At 38.5% G+C, this 14,958-nt stretch overlaps 1 protein-coding gene across 1 annotated transcript in view; it reads right to left on the reverse strand.

Annotated features, from left to right (window-relative positions):
- Window positions 1–14,958, reverse strand: part of ptprt (protein tyrosine phosphatase receptor type T) — a 489,779-nt gene that overhangs the window by 307,433 nt on the left and 167,388 nt on the right. The gene's annotated exons all lie outside the window — the stretch shown is intronic.

A 14,958-nucleotide genomic window follows, 5' to 3' on the forward strand; every position in this document is an offset into this window, starting at 1 on the left:
CAAGTGAGCCAACAAGACATTTTGTGTGTTTTACCAAAGACACTTTAGGGCGTATTTGAACGTGCGAATAAACGTGTCAGACATGGAAACTGGCGCGCGAAGAAAACCCCACACTGTGTTACGCCGCGCAACACACACACACACGGACACACACACCATACAGCACACACTCACAATGAGTACACGCTGCAGACATGACGCTTCACACCTTCCAAATTGCACGCTAACATGCATGGGCAAGATGAAACTGAAAATGTGACATGTGTGAATGCTTTTGTCTACTTCCTGTTCAATGAGGCACACAAATAACTACTTATTCATTCATTCATCAATCCTCCTATCGAGCTATACATCCATCCATCCATCATTTCATTCATTTATTAATTCATGCATCTACCTACCTATCAATTTATTTTCCACCATTCATCCATCTACCCACTTAACCATTCACCTACTGTATATATTTACTTATCCATTGAGCCATCTTGCTACCTATTCATTCATCTATTCGTCTACCCATACATTAATCCATCCATCTATTCATTGATTCATCCAACTACTGTATCTACCCATCCATTCACCCATCTGTCTACATATTCATTAATCTGTCTATATACCTATCCATTCATCTATTTACCGATGTATTCATCCTCCCATACCTATTCATTCATCTATCTATCCGTCTATCTAACTATTCATTCATCCATCTGTACCGATTTATTCATCCATCTATCTACCTACCTATTCATTCATTCGCCTATCAACCTATTCATTCATCTATTTACCGATCCATTAACTAATCTATCAACCTATTTATTTATTGATATATCAACTGATCCATCTATTGATCCATTCATCTATCTAGCTACCAATGTATTCATCTATCAATCCACTCATCCATTCATTAATATTTCTACCTATCCATTAATCTATCTATCGAGCCATTCATCCATCTATCAACCTATTCATTCATCCATCTAGCTACGGATTCAAACCTCCATCTGTTTCCTTGTCCATACATCTATCTATCCATTCATACATTTACCGTATTTTTCAGACTATAAGTTGCAGTTTTATTTCATGGTTTGGCCAGGGATGCGACGTATACTCAGGAGCGATTTATGTGTGAAATTATTAACACATTACCGTAAAATATCAAATAATATTATTTAGCTCATTAGGAGTGACAGATTGTTTGGTAAACGTATAGCATGTTCTATATGTTATAGTTATTTGAATGACTCTTACCATAATATGTTATGTTAACATACCAGGCACCTTCTCGGTTGGTTATTTATGCGTCATATAACGTACTCTTATTCAGCCTGTTGTTCACTAGTCTTTATTTATTTTAAATTGCCTTTCAAATGTCTATTCTTGGTGTTGGGTTTTATCAAATACATTTTCCCCAAAAATGCGACTTATACTCCAGTGCGACTTAAATATGTTTTTTTCCTTCTTTATTATGCATTTTCGGCAGGTGCGACTCTTACTCCGAAAAATACGGTATCTACTTATCAATTCAGCCATCTATCTACCTATTCATTAATGTATCTACCAATGCATTCCACCATCTATCTACCTACCCACCCACACGTCCAGCCGTTCGTCTGTCTGTCCATCTGTCTCCGTCCACCCGGACTTGGTCCATCCATATGTCTATCTGTACATCACTCTTTTTGTCCATACTATTATCCGTCCATCTGTCTTTATCAGCCATCCATCCATTGCCCATCTGTATGTTTATCCATCCATCCATCCATCAAGCCATCTAACCATCCATCCATCCATCTATCTGTCCATCCATCTATCAACCTATCCATCCATCCAGCCAGGTATCCATATATTTTCCTGTCCATCTATCCATCCGGCCATCCATGTTTCTATCTTTCTCCAGTCATTCATCTATCTGTCAATCCAGCCATCGTCAATCCATCTTTTTTCATCCATTCATTGACCTATCCATCCTTAAAATCAACTATCTGTCTTTATCCATTCTTGTATCTGCATATACATCTGTCACTCCATCAATGCCTTTGCATCTGTCCTTCCGTCCGTCCTTCTACCCAACCATCTGTACATGCATGCATCTTTTTATCTATCAACAGCATTGCTCTACGTTATCTTATGCCTTTTTAGGTCCTGTTGGACTTTTCCTTCTTGGCAAAAATATATTGAACATTGTTGCATGTTCACAACTTAAGTTGTGTTACTGTTTTGTTTGTGTTATTGTCTCAGCTTTGATTAATGTTTTTGTGTTACACAGGTGACAAAGATGGTTTACGAATGGCGGTGCATGATGGACACTGACAAATAGCCTCCAAACAATTATACAGACTATTTTCATTCAGTAATTAAAATGTGTTGATTAGGGCCGCGCCTGCAAATGAAATCAGCCTAACAAAGAAATGCAATTAGATTCTGTCATTTCCATTCAACACCTTATCATTCACTTGTTCATGTTGTTTGTGTGTGTGTGTGTGTGTGTGTGTGTGCGTGCGCGTGCGTGTGTGTGTGCGTGTGTGTGTGTGTGTGTGTGTGTGTGTGTGTGTGTGTGTGTGTGTGTGTGTGTGTGTGTGTGAGTGAGTGCACGTTGCCGTGCACCTTGAGGACTGAGCAGATATCTGCTGACCTCAACTTGATTAACTTCCAGCGTGTTCCACTTTTAGAAAAATGTGCTTTACTTGTGATGAAGCCCTATGTGTTTAATTGTTCCTAGCGCCATGAAATCAATTTCTTTTTTCTTTGGCTTTCCTCTCCAAATGCCCCCAAAACATGATTCTTCCTCATTCGCAGCTGTACTCTTTAATCAAAGCTTTCATGTGAACGTCTACTTTTCTCTCAATTCCCTGCTTGTCCAAGCCCTCACGTTTGCTCTGCTGGTGTTCCAAACCTTCAGCTTGTGGTGCTTAGTCTGGATGTAGGACGTGTGGCGTCCTATTGCACTCATGCTGCCTCCACCTATGGGAGAGCCATGCTGGAAGAGCAACAATACTTAAAAAAAAAAAAAAAAAACATACTTTGATTATACAAATTATGTACCTCACTTTTTCTTCCAACATGTTTGTTTTGTCCTCAGCTCAGCCTCATTTGGAAAATTAATTGGCTACTTGTGAAGGCTTTTATTTGTAAGCCTTATGTGATTACAGTAATCACATTATTAGCTATCAATATCCTCAGCTTGACCCAGATGAAATACCAAATAGAGTCATTGGGCCCCATTCAGCTTTCTTCCTAAGTGATTTCCTAAGACGAGTCGATTGAAGTTTGTTCTTAAACGCCCAAATTGTTCCCACCTGCTGTTCTTAAGTTGCTGAATGCCAAATGTTTAGCGCGTGCCTGTCCATCATAATTTGCATATAAACACACCTTTATTTCCACAATATGCATATGTAAACACCCTTAATTCCGTAATTTGCATGGGTAAACACTCTTAATTCCCCATAAAAGGGCACAATTCCTGCGGAAAAGTCAAACATCAGACACATGGAGAAAACACAAACAGATTACAGAAGAGCTATTCGTATTATCCCGTGGGGGACATACATAATGGCAAAATGTAAGTTTAAGAAAGGGGGGTCAGCTCTCTGTAGCTTAAAGCGTTTAAAGAAATATTTTTCACTTTGTACATGGTCGTGAAATATGCACTCCCTCCCCAGGGCACAATCTGCGGCATCTTGCCATCTTGCAGTGCCTGTGTTTGAGTGTGTGTGTGTGTGTGTGTGTGTGCGAGCGTGCGTGCATGTGCACGCACACGGTATTTTGAAGAGTCTATATATTGCTCATTTTGCTATGTCTGTCCGTCTGTCTGTCTTATCTATCTATCTATCTATCTATCTATCTATCTATCTATCTATCTATCTATCTATCCATCTATCCATCCATCTATCCATCTATCCATCTATCTATCTATCTATCTATCTATCCATCCATCCATCCATCCATCCATCCATCTATCCATCTATCCATCTATCCATCTATCTATCTATCTATCTATCTATCTATCTATCTATCTATCTATCTATCTATGATATTAATTTAACATTAGACAATAGAAGTAAGGGAACTCGTCCCACTTAAGAACAAATAGGCCACCCTAAGAGTGCTCTGGAGCACTCGTAGATTTTGTTCTTCCTACGAACAAATCTCAGCTAAGAAAACATTGGTGAATACAAAATCATCCTTAAAAACTTTGCAAGTGGGCCTAAGAACAAAATGTGTTCTTAAAAACGGTTGCTGAATGGGACCCATTGACCATTCAGTGAAGTAGCTCATATTATTCAAAAACAATTACAATTGGTGAACGGACCCTCGCATCCCCACATTGAAAGGATGGAAAGAAATCAGGCCATCTGAAACAGAGTTTCCACTTTTGTTCTACTATATTTTGCCAGCATGTGTGTAACTGGAGTAAATGCATACACACAAAGACAAAATGAACGTCAAACTAACCCGCCGTATGGGAAGGCGTGGCGCAATGGGAAAGTGGCCGTCAGCAACCGGAGGGTCCCTGGTTCAATCCCCACCTAGTACCAACCTCGTCACGTCCGTTGTGTCCTGAGCAAGACATTTCACCCTTGCTCCTGATGGGTGCTGGTTAGCGCCTTGCATGGCAGCTCCCTCCAACAGTGTGTAAATGTGTGTGTGAATGGGTAAATGTGGAAGAAGTGTCAAAGCGCTTTGAGTACCTTGAAGGTAGAAAAGCGCTATACAAGTACAACCCATTTATAAAGCTTTGGGCGAATCAGACCATGTGGAAGGTAGTTAAAACAAGTAACTTTGACAACAAGGGAATCAATGCAATTTGACCCAGATCCAAGATCTGTGGAATCCAGTTATTAACAAGTATATTTAGAGGAGAATCATCAGCTTGAGATTCAAAGTTTTCCGCCATGCCCTGCCCACTTCATATAGCGTATGCCAGGGGTCTCAAACTCAATTTACCTGGGGGCTGCTGTAGATAGAGAAGGGGTATCAAAAGTACGGGCCGAGGGCCGGATCAGGCCCGCAAACAGGTTTCATCCGGCCCGCTAAGTATAAAAATTACCTTGACATTTTTAAATGAAAAAAAAACAGCTGTTCTAAATGTGTCTACTGGATGTCGCAATAGCAATTATTTGTATAATTGTAGATGATGCTACATATGTACAAAATAAACTACATGATGTTATAACATCAGTCAAGCAAAATGATCAAACTACATAAATAAAATACTGAATTTTATTTATTTTGTTATCTTGATAGATTGATAATAAACACCAATGAATTGACTGATATATATGTATATATATATATACATATATATATATATATATATATAGTCGTACACTGTTTATTTAACTTTTATGTGAAATTAATTGTATTTAATTCATTATTTAAGTACAGTGTTTTATTTTCTTATATTCAAACAACTTGTTAAAAATTTGTGTAATGTTACAGTGGCCAGAAATGTTAAGTATTCTTGTTAAATAAAACCTCTGACTTTTTTTAAGTAATACTACGCTAGTGTATTTTAATGTCAGTTGTTATGGTGATGCTTGGAGAGTCAAGGGTTTTCTGAGTCGGTACTTAAGTTTGAGAAGCACTGCCCTAATATATTCAACTAGTAGCCGCCCAGGGTGTGTGGGTTGCAATTACACAAAACTCTGAAGTCACTTTGGGGGCCACGAACTATGGGCTTGTGGGCTGCATAATTCAGATTCCTGAGAAATGATCTATATCCATCTGACTAGTATACCGGATTTTGATTTGGGCGCATTTGGTAAATGTCCCTAGAAGGAGTTCGTCAAAGTAGGACTGCTTGTTTTGACCCATAATGGCTGGTCCTAACCAAAATGGCTGACATACCGTTTGTGCACATAGGTTGGGATATCTTTAAAAATGCCATTGATTTTAAGGGAAGGAATTTTGAAATCTCAGAAACAAATGAATGTCTCAAATAAGCTGAATGTTTAAGTGTCGCAACGATTTCATATAATATAGAATTAGAGTTGTATAATACACCCGTATTAGTATAGTACCGCCATACTAATGAATCATATACGGTACTCTGAAAGGTACCGGTCCGCTAGCCCCCCACACCCCCGTTGTCGTCACGTCATGACATTGCTGGTGTACGAGCAGACGAGCATGTTCGGCAGTGCACAATCACAGAGTACTTAGAAGCAGACACAGTGTGTAGACGGAAAAGGGAGAACGTACCCATTTTGACTTAAAAACTAAAGATAAAGGTGAAGTTATAACACTGAAACACCCTCAGGAAGAATTGCAATAAGACATGGCTAGCTGGCTAGCGGCTAAAGTCCATCCGCAGTCGGCAGTGGTTTAGCTACTTCTAAATCACTAATCCTCGCCTCCATGGCGACACATAAAGTACATTTCTTACAAGTATCATCCCTGCAGGACGAGGAATAGCTAAACATGCTTCACTACACACCGTAGCTCACCGGCGTCAAAATTAAAACAAACGTCATTGGTGGATTTACACCTGACATCCACTGTAATGATACCAAGTACAGTAGCGTATCTAGTTGATACTATTATGATTACGTCGATATTCTTTGGCATCACATCTTCTTTTGTTTTTTTTTAAATTTATATTATGTTTATAAACTGAGTAAATATGTCCCTGCACACATGAGGACTTTGAATATGACCATTGTATGATCCTGTAACTACTTGGTAACGGGCTGATACCCAAATGTGTGTTATCATCCAAAACTAATCCAAACAACATCCAAACAACAGAAGAAAAAACTTAAAATGGTAAATGGGTTGTACTTGTATAGCGCTTTTCTATCTACCTTCAGGGTACTCACACACACATTCACACACTGATGGAGGGAGCTGCCATGCAAGGCGCTAACCAGCACCCATCAGGAGGAAGGGTGAAGTGTCTTGCTCAGGACACAACGGACGTGACGAGGTTGGTACTAGGTGGGGATTGAACCAGGGACCCTCGGGTTGCGCACGGCCACTCTTCCACCGCGCCACGCCGTCCCGAATAAGTGATTATTACATTTTAACAGAAGTGTAGCTAGACCATGTTAAAAGAAAAGTAAGCAGATCTTAACAGTAAACAAACAAGTAGAATAAGAATGAATTTTCTACCACTTGTCCTTAATAATTTTGACAAAATAATAGAATAGAAAATGACACAATATGTTACTGCATATGTCAGCAGACTAATTGGGAGCCTTTGTTTGCTTACTTACTAATAAAAGACAAGTTGTCTTGTTTATACCGTAAGATTTTTTTGATAATGTAAAGCCAATAATGCAATTTTGTCGTCCCATTTATTCAGAAAAATATTGAAAAATACCAAAGGGTATCGAAATAATTTTGGTACCGGTAAAAGTACCAAAATATTGGTATCGGGACAACACTATTTAGAATAAAACATTTTTGGGAAAAGTAAAAAAATAGGGGTGCGTAATATTACCTTGGGAGCACACAACATCATAAAGGACAGTACACACCCCCAGCACAGTCTCTTCAGCCTCCTACCATCAGGCAGACGATACAGGAGCCTGAAATCCAGGACTATGAGACTGACAACCAGTTTATACCCACATGCCATCAGGTTTGTGAATGCTAACTTGTGAATGCTAGCTTCCCCCCCCCCCCCCATTTTTACTTTGACTTTTTGAACAAAAGACAGCTACTTTGACCACCCCCGAACTGTGAACCATCACTGTAGACACCTTTCACTTGTGATCACTAAATACATTTTAACTGCTGCTGTGACCCAAGGTCACCTCCATATTTATACTGTTGACTGTCAATCAGAAGGTGCAATAATGTTATGTTACTTACTGTGCCTTGTATATATATTTCTATTTTTATTTTTTTATTTTTAGCTAAGTACCGTCTGACTTGTTGAAAGGTGGACTAGCAAAGTAAGATTTTCATTGTACGGCAAACTGTCTGTTTAACTGTGCATATGACAATAAACAATCTTGAATCTTGAATCTTAAATGTTGAGTTGGCTTGAATCTGCTGAAAAATGTTGAACTTGAAAAAAATGTAACAATCATTTTTGATAGCAATGTGAGACTTTTTGGGAAAATTCAAAAGATAATCGGCATGTCCTGAAAGATATGAACATCAATGTTCTTTTCAATAACAAATAAGGATAACAAACGTGTGAATATTCTTGTTTACATTTCACTTGGATTGCAAAGAACGTAAACATATTCAGCATTTTGGCCAGCCTGAACATCACCGCATTATCTAATCATTCCTTCATGTATTTGTTATGGTTTTCTACACCGCAGAGCTGCTCTGTCCCATGGTTGGACCAAATCCCCATCTGGGCACCAGTCAGGACATGCACTAATCCATCTGAGAATCATTTTCCATTTCCATGTTCTTCTTCATCTTCATATTTATGTTCGTGGAGATGAATGCAGTCTGGATTACAGTAACTCCATGTGGGATTAGTGTGTGAGACATGTGTCCATTACTTTTTACAAGCGGGGACAATATTAAAAATGTTGTGTTTTTGCTTTTTTGTTTTTTGCTCTTCAACAGCTACTTGTTTGGGCTTGACGGCCATGTTGACATAGAAAAAGGGAATTGGAAAGGTTTGTTTGCGTCACTGAATACAGAGTAGGGTTGTATGGTATACCTGTACTGGTATAGTATCGCGGTACTAATGAATCAAAAACGCTATTAAAAGCTGTTTGAAAAGTACCGTTTCCCGGGCATAACGGTGCATCGTCACGTCATGACAATGCTGGTTTTGGGAGGAGAAGATACATTTCGACAGCGCACAATCACTGAGTTTTTACAAACAATCACTGTGTGTAGACATAAAAGGGAGAACGGACGCATGTTGGCTTTAAAACTAAAGATATAGGTTAAGTTATAACACTGAAACGCCCCCCGGAAGAGGTGCTTTAAGTAGGCTGACCATACGTCCTCTTTTCCCCGGACATGTCCTCTTTTGCGGGGGTGTCCGGGGTGACCGGGCGGTTTTTTTTAAATGCCTCAATTGTCCGGCATTTGGAATTAGGGTTGAGTGTATTTTCAATGTACGTCCAGGGTTAAGTTACGTATATATATATATATATATATATATATATATATATATATATATATAACTGGAGTTGGTGAATTCTAGCTGTAAATATTGTAGCGGCTGGCTACGGGGTTTTAGCCAATGGCTTTGGCTGGGGGGCAGAACTTCCGGCGAAGTTACGGAAGTGACGCTGTTGAGAGGAAGTGTTGGTTCAAGTTTTGCCGGGAAAGGTCCTTTTTTATGTTTGAAATGTTGACTCTGCATAATTTTTTTAATTTTTTTTTACAGAAGCCTAAAATAATTGGTTCAGAAATGCTACCTCGGTTTTTATTGTTTTAACTGATTTGTGAAATACCCTTCACCTATGGTGTATTCTCTGAGAACATCTGTTTTTGTTTCAAATGTTTTGAGGCATTATTTATATTTTTTTTACATTAGAATGGTCCACTAGACTGAGAAGAGACATTTTAAAGAATGGGCTGTTACTTGTTTTTTGTTTAAATATAATTAACCTGTTTTGAGGCATTATTTATGTGTATATTACATACAAGAGGTTATTTTTAAAATTGCTACCTCTGTACTTTTTCTAAAACTGTGAATGTTACATAATATAAGTGTGACTGATTTTGTTATACTGTCAACAGAGTAGAAAAAATGCTTTATTTAAATAAATATATTATTTATAAAGCATGTTCAAGTATCATTGTTAAATTTTCACTTAGTACGGGCCTTGGCGTGCTGCCCGCCTTGGCACGCATATATATGTCCTCTTTTTGGGATTTCAGAATATGGTCAGCCTACTTGAAGACATGGCTAGCTAGCTAGCAGCGAACGTCCATTCGCAGTCGGCAGCATTTTAGCTACTTTAAAATCACTAACCCTGGCCTCCATGGCGACAAATAATGTAAGTTTCTTACAAGTATCATCCCTGCAGGACAAAGAATAGCTAAACATGCTTTACTACACACCGTGGGAAGGATACAATAGCTAACCACTAACAGCAAGCTAGCACCTTGAATGTAAACAAACGCCACGGGTGGCTCTACACCTAACATCCACTGTAATGATACAAAGTAAAATAGCGTATCTATTCGATACGACTAAAATTACATTGATACTTTTTATCGTCACAAAATCTTTTTTCCTTTTTTCCAAATTCATATTATGTTTATAAACTCAGTAAATATGTCCCTGGTTAAAGTTTCTCACAGGTATCATCCCTGAAGGAAGAGAAATAGCTAAAAATGCTTCACTACACACCGTAGCTCACTTGCGTCACAATGTAAACAAACGCCATTGGTGGATCTACACCCAACATCCACTGTAATGATACCAAGTACAGTAGCGTATCTAGTTGATACTACTATGATTACGTCGATAATTTTTGGCATCACAGCATCTTCTTTTGTTTTTAAAAAAATGTATATTGTGTTTATAAACTCAGTAAATATGTCCCTGGACACATGAGGACTTTGAATATGACCAATGTATGATCCTGTAACTACTTGGTATCCGACTGATACCAAAATGTGTGGTATCATCCAAAACTAATGTAAAGCATCCAAACAACAGAAGAATAAGTGATTATTACATTTTAACAGAAGTGTAGCTAGAACATGTTAAAACAGAAAGTATGGATGGAAGCAATTTTTACAGCTTGTCCCTCATAATTTTGACAAAATAGAATGAGGAATTACATAATATGTTACTGCATATGCCAGCAGACTAAATTATGAGCCTTTGTTTGTTTACTCACAACTAAAAGTACTGTGGTTCTCAAATGGGGGTACGCGTACCCCTGGGGGTACTTGAAGGTATGCCAAGGGGAACGTGAGATTTTTTAAAAATATTCTAAAAATAGCAACAATTTAAAAATCCTTTATAAGTACTGTTATTGAATAATACTTCAACAAAATCTGAATGTAAGTTCATAAACTGTGAAAAACATACAACCATGCAATATTCAATGTTGACAGCTAGATTTTTTTTTTGTGGACATGTTCCATAAATATTGATGTTAAATATTTATTTTTTTGTAAAGAAAAGTTTAGAATTAAGTTCATAAATCCAGATGGATCTCTATTACAATCCCCAAAGAGGGCACTTTAAGATGATGATTATTTCCATGTGTAGAAATCTTTATTCATAATTGAATAACTTCTTTATTTTTCAACAAGTTTTTAGTTATTTTTGTATCTTTTTTTTCCCAAATAGTTCAAGAAAGACCTCTGCAAATGAGCAATAATTTGCACTGTTATACAATTTAATAAATCAGAAACTGATGACATAGCGCTGTATTTTACTTCTTTATCTCTTTGCTCTGATTAGGGGGTACCTGAATTAAAAAAAGGTTCACAGGAGGGACCTCACCGAAAAAAGGTTGAGAACCACTGGTCTAGTATGTTTATTATTTTATTAAAGGACACAATTGTTATTTGATTGCAATAAGAAACACATGTTGAATGTACCATAAGATTTTTTGTTAAAATAAAGCCAATAATGCAATTTTTTTGTGGTCCCCCTCATTTAGAAAAGTACCGAGAATCATTTTGGTACTGGTACCGGTACTAAAATACTGGTATCGGGACAACGCTAATACAAAGTAAAGAATAAAGTCATATGTGCATCCAAACAATTAGGAGTCAATACAGTCATACTTCATTATTTCTCAGCATCCTAGATGGAGACATTGTGTGACATTGTGTGAGAGTGAACAGTGAGGAAGTGTGAACGTGTAGAGGTGACACAGCTTTGACAAATAGGACGTCTGGCGGGAAAGCAGCTGCATCGGGTCCAGCTGACAGCTTCCTGACAAATGCCAGTGTCACGTTTAGGTTAATGGGCTGCTGTGAACAATGGATGCACGCAACATTTGTCTTCCGGGCACCTTTGGGTGCATCACCCGAGGTTTGTCGTGTCAAACAGTCGTTTGAAATTACCAGCGTATGGAAAAGTGGATAAAAACAACAACGGGGGAGAAAGATGTACAAGCCGGCAGTGTTGCCCTGACTGTGACTTTATAGGCCTCCAACAGCAATAATTTTCAATTCACATAAATATATATTGTGATATATATTGCAGCCTCCTGTGATAACAATATAGTATGTCACAAAGTATTATTCAAAAGAAAATAGAACCATTTCAAAACCAGTTACAAAGGCTCTTAATTTAGCAGTAACATGTTGCATCATTTCCAGTTATATTATTTTTCCAAAACTATAATGAATCTACTTGTTAATCTACTGTTAGATGGTTACTCTCTGTTTTACATTAGTTTTGGGCAATACTACAAATGTGGTTATCAATTCAATACCAAGTAATTACTGGGGCAATATTGGACGAACGGTACCAATACTTCGGTTCATACTTACAATTGTCAAAATTATCAAAAGATTAGATGTTCAATCACAACTAAATATATTCATATACATTTCTTATTCACTTATAATACTTACAAATTGTATAACCTTAATTTGTTGTGTAAGTATTGCACTTCAGACCACCCAGAAGAGACATGACAGGCTCGACGGTTTTGTGATTTGGTTTATTTTTCAGTAAACTTATCATTCTGCTTTTCAGCAATTGCCTCTCCTGACGGTCTCGCTCTTCAAGTTGCTTTTCAGCCATCCGCTCTCGTCTCTGTCTCGGTCTCGCTCTCGCTCGTGCTCGCACTCATGCTCGTGTTCGGGTTTTCTCTCGAACATCAACTCCCACTTCTCCCCTCTCTTCCTTCCCGGCTGCTGCCCTTTTTATAGAGTGACAGGTAAAGGCGCCCAGGTGGGCCATCTACGCACCTGTCGCCGATCTCGGAGCCGGCCCTGGCACACCCCGCCTTGCTGCAGGCCCGCAGGCCATGCTCCCTCACATATGTGTTTTACACTTTTCTCAACTTTATTTTTTTAAAAGCCTAACCAGGGACGAAGGTTGCAATTAGCCTGTGGCTGGAAATCGTACGTACTTTAACATTGGTTACCTATGGGCAGCAATGTTTAACCGTACTGTCCCTGTCAAGTAAATACATAAATAAAAAATAAAAAACAAAAAAGTAAATAGTGCAAAATAAGTAAACCAAATAAAACACTACCATTGGCTCTAATTTCTTGAGTTTGGAAAAAAAACAATAACGACAAACAAAAACGATTTTTTGATCATGAAAAATGTATATCTAATCACTTTGATATCAACATTAACCGTAACATTACTAACGATATCTATATCGATCTGCCCACCCTTCTTGACATTCAGTAGTTCTAGCTTAGCGGTTAGCTAGGCATTATTGTATACTATTGTGATGTGTAGTGGAGCATGTCGAGCTATTCTTATTCCTCTAGACTTCCAGTAATATTAATATATTCCATCCATTCATTTTCTACCGCTTGTCCCTTTTGGGGTCGCGGGCGGTCGTTGGCAAGTATCTCAGCTGCATTCGGGCGGATATATAATTATTATTAATATATATAATAATAATAATGATAATAAAGTAAATGATAAATGGGTTGTACTTGTATAACGCTTTTCTACCTTCAAGGTACTCAAAGCGCTTTGACACTACTTCCACATTTACCCATTCACACACACATTCACACACTGATGGAGGGAGCTGCCATGCAAGGCGCTAACCAGCACCCATCAGGAGCAAGGGTGTAGTGTCTTGCTCAGGACACAACGGACGTGACGAGGGTGGTTCTAGGTGGGGATTGAACCAAGGACCCTCAGGTTGCGCACGGCCACTCTTCCACTGCGCCACGCCGTCCCTAAAGTACTTGCAAGAAACATATATATCTATGAGGATTAGAGATTTAGCAGCAGCTTCACATTGTGGAGGGACATTCACCACTAGCTGACTAGTGAGACGCGGTCCTTCACATGTGTCAACAACATGCATTATTCCAATATCACAATAAGTAATAAATGCTCTATTGTCAGACAAATTTAAATCGTTTTTTTTTCAAACGGAAAATCAAGTGGTACTGTTGTACCTTTTGCAGTATTTCCGTGTAAAAACCACTGTCAATTTCACAATAGAATTCTGTATTTTTATTTTAAAATGTAATATTTTTTTTTTTCAGTGTATACTTGTCTCTTTTCTACTTATGTTTTTTTGTTGCGTTAAAAAAAGATATATTTTTTTCCAATTCAAACACTCAAACATGAACTCAGTTTCAGAGGAGAATGGGCTCTCATCCAATCGCCGGAAACCTGACAAAGGCTATGGCTACACTAACAACAATACAATAACCCCTTAAAATGAACAATTATTTAGTCTAAGCCCCGTTTCAGCCACACTAATCCATGGTTTAATGTCCCCCTCCTCTGACATTTTTTTTACAGGAGTAAGTGCACCGTGTATTTCTTGAATCTCCGGCTCTTAGCTTTGTTTGGACTCATTGACCGTTTACAAACTGAGATGGGAGAGGAAGTGACGCCATAAAGACCGCGTCCCGCACAGGAAGTGACGTCAGAAAGAACGCGCCACAGCCAGCTTCCTAATAAAGCGGTTTCATAAGTCGGAGCTAAGCACTGGAAATATGAAGGCGAGTCATCCAGACATGCCCGAGTTCCGTCTGTACAGACGCTTGTGGAAATCACACACGAATACCTTAAGAGAAAGCAATTGCAGCTTTTTGGGATACAACACTTCTTAGAAGGCAAGAGAACTTACCAATTTCCAGGTCAGCTGTGATTCTACTTACCGAGAAACTTAGTCCATTTGTTGGAGAAGAGTCAACGAGAATGTGGGCTCCCTTGGATGTGATAAAAAAGGGAACGTGAGCTTTGTATTACCTGGCTGTCGAGGGAAGACTACGGAAAACGCCGAATGCTTTTGGACTGGCAAAGCAAACTGTATCAGTTATTGTCAGCCATGTATGTTGCGGACTCATCGTCAAGGTCCAGAGTATATAAAGTCACCAAAAACAAATAGCCAATGAAGGTGA

Source organism: Nerophis ophidion, linkage group LG16 (assembly GCF_033978795.1).
Source record: "Nerophis ophidion isolate RoL-2023_Sa linkage group LG16, RoL_Noph_v1.0, whole genome shotgun sequence".
NCBI lineage: Eukaryota > Metazoa > Chordata > Actinopteri > Syngnathiformes > Syngnathidae > Nerophis > Nerophis ophidion.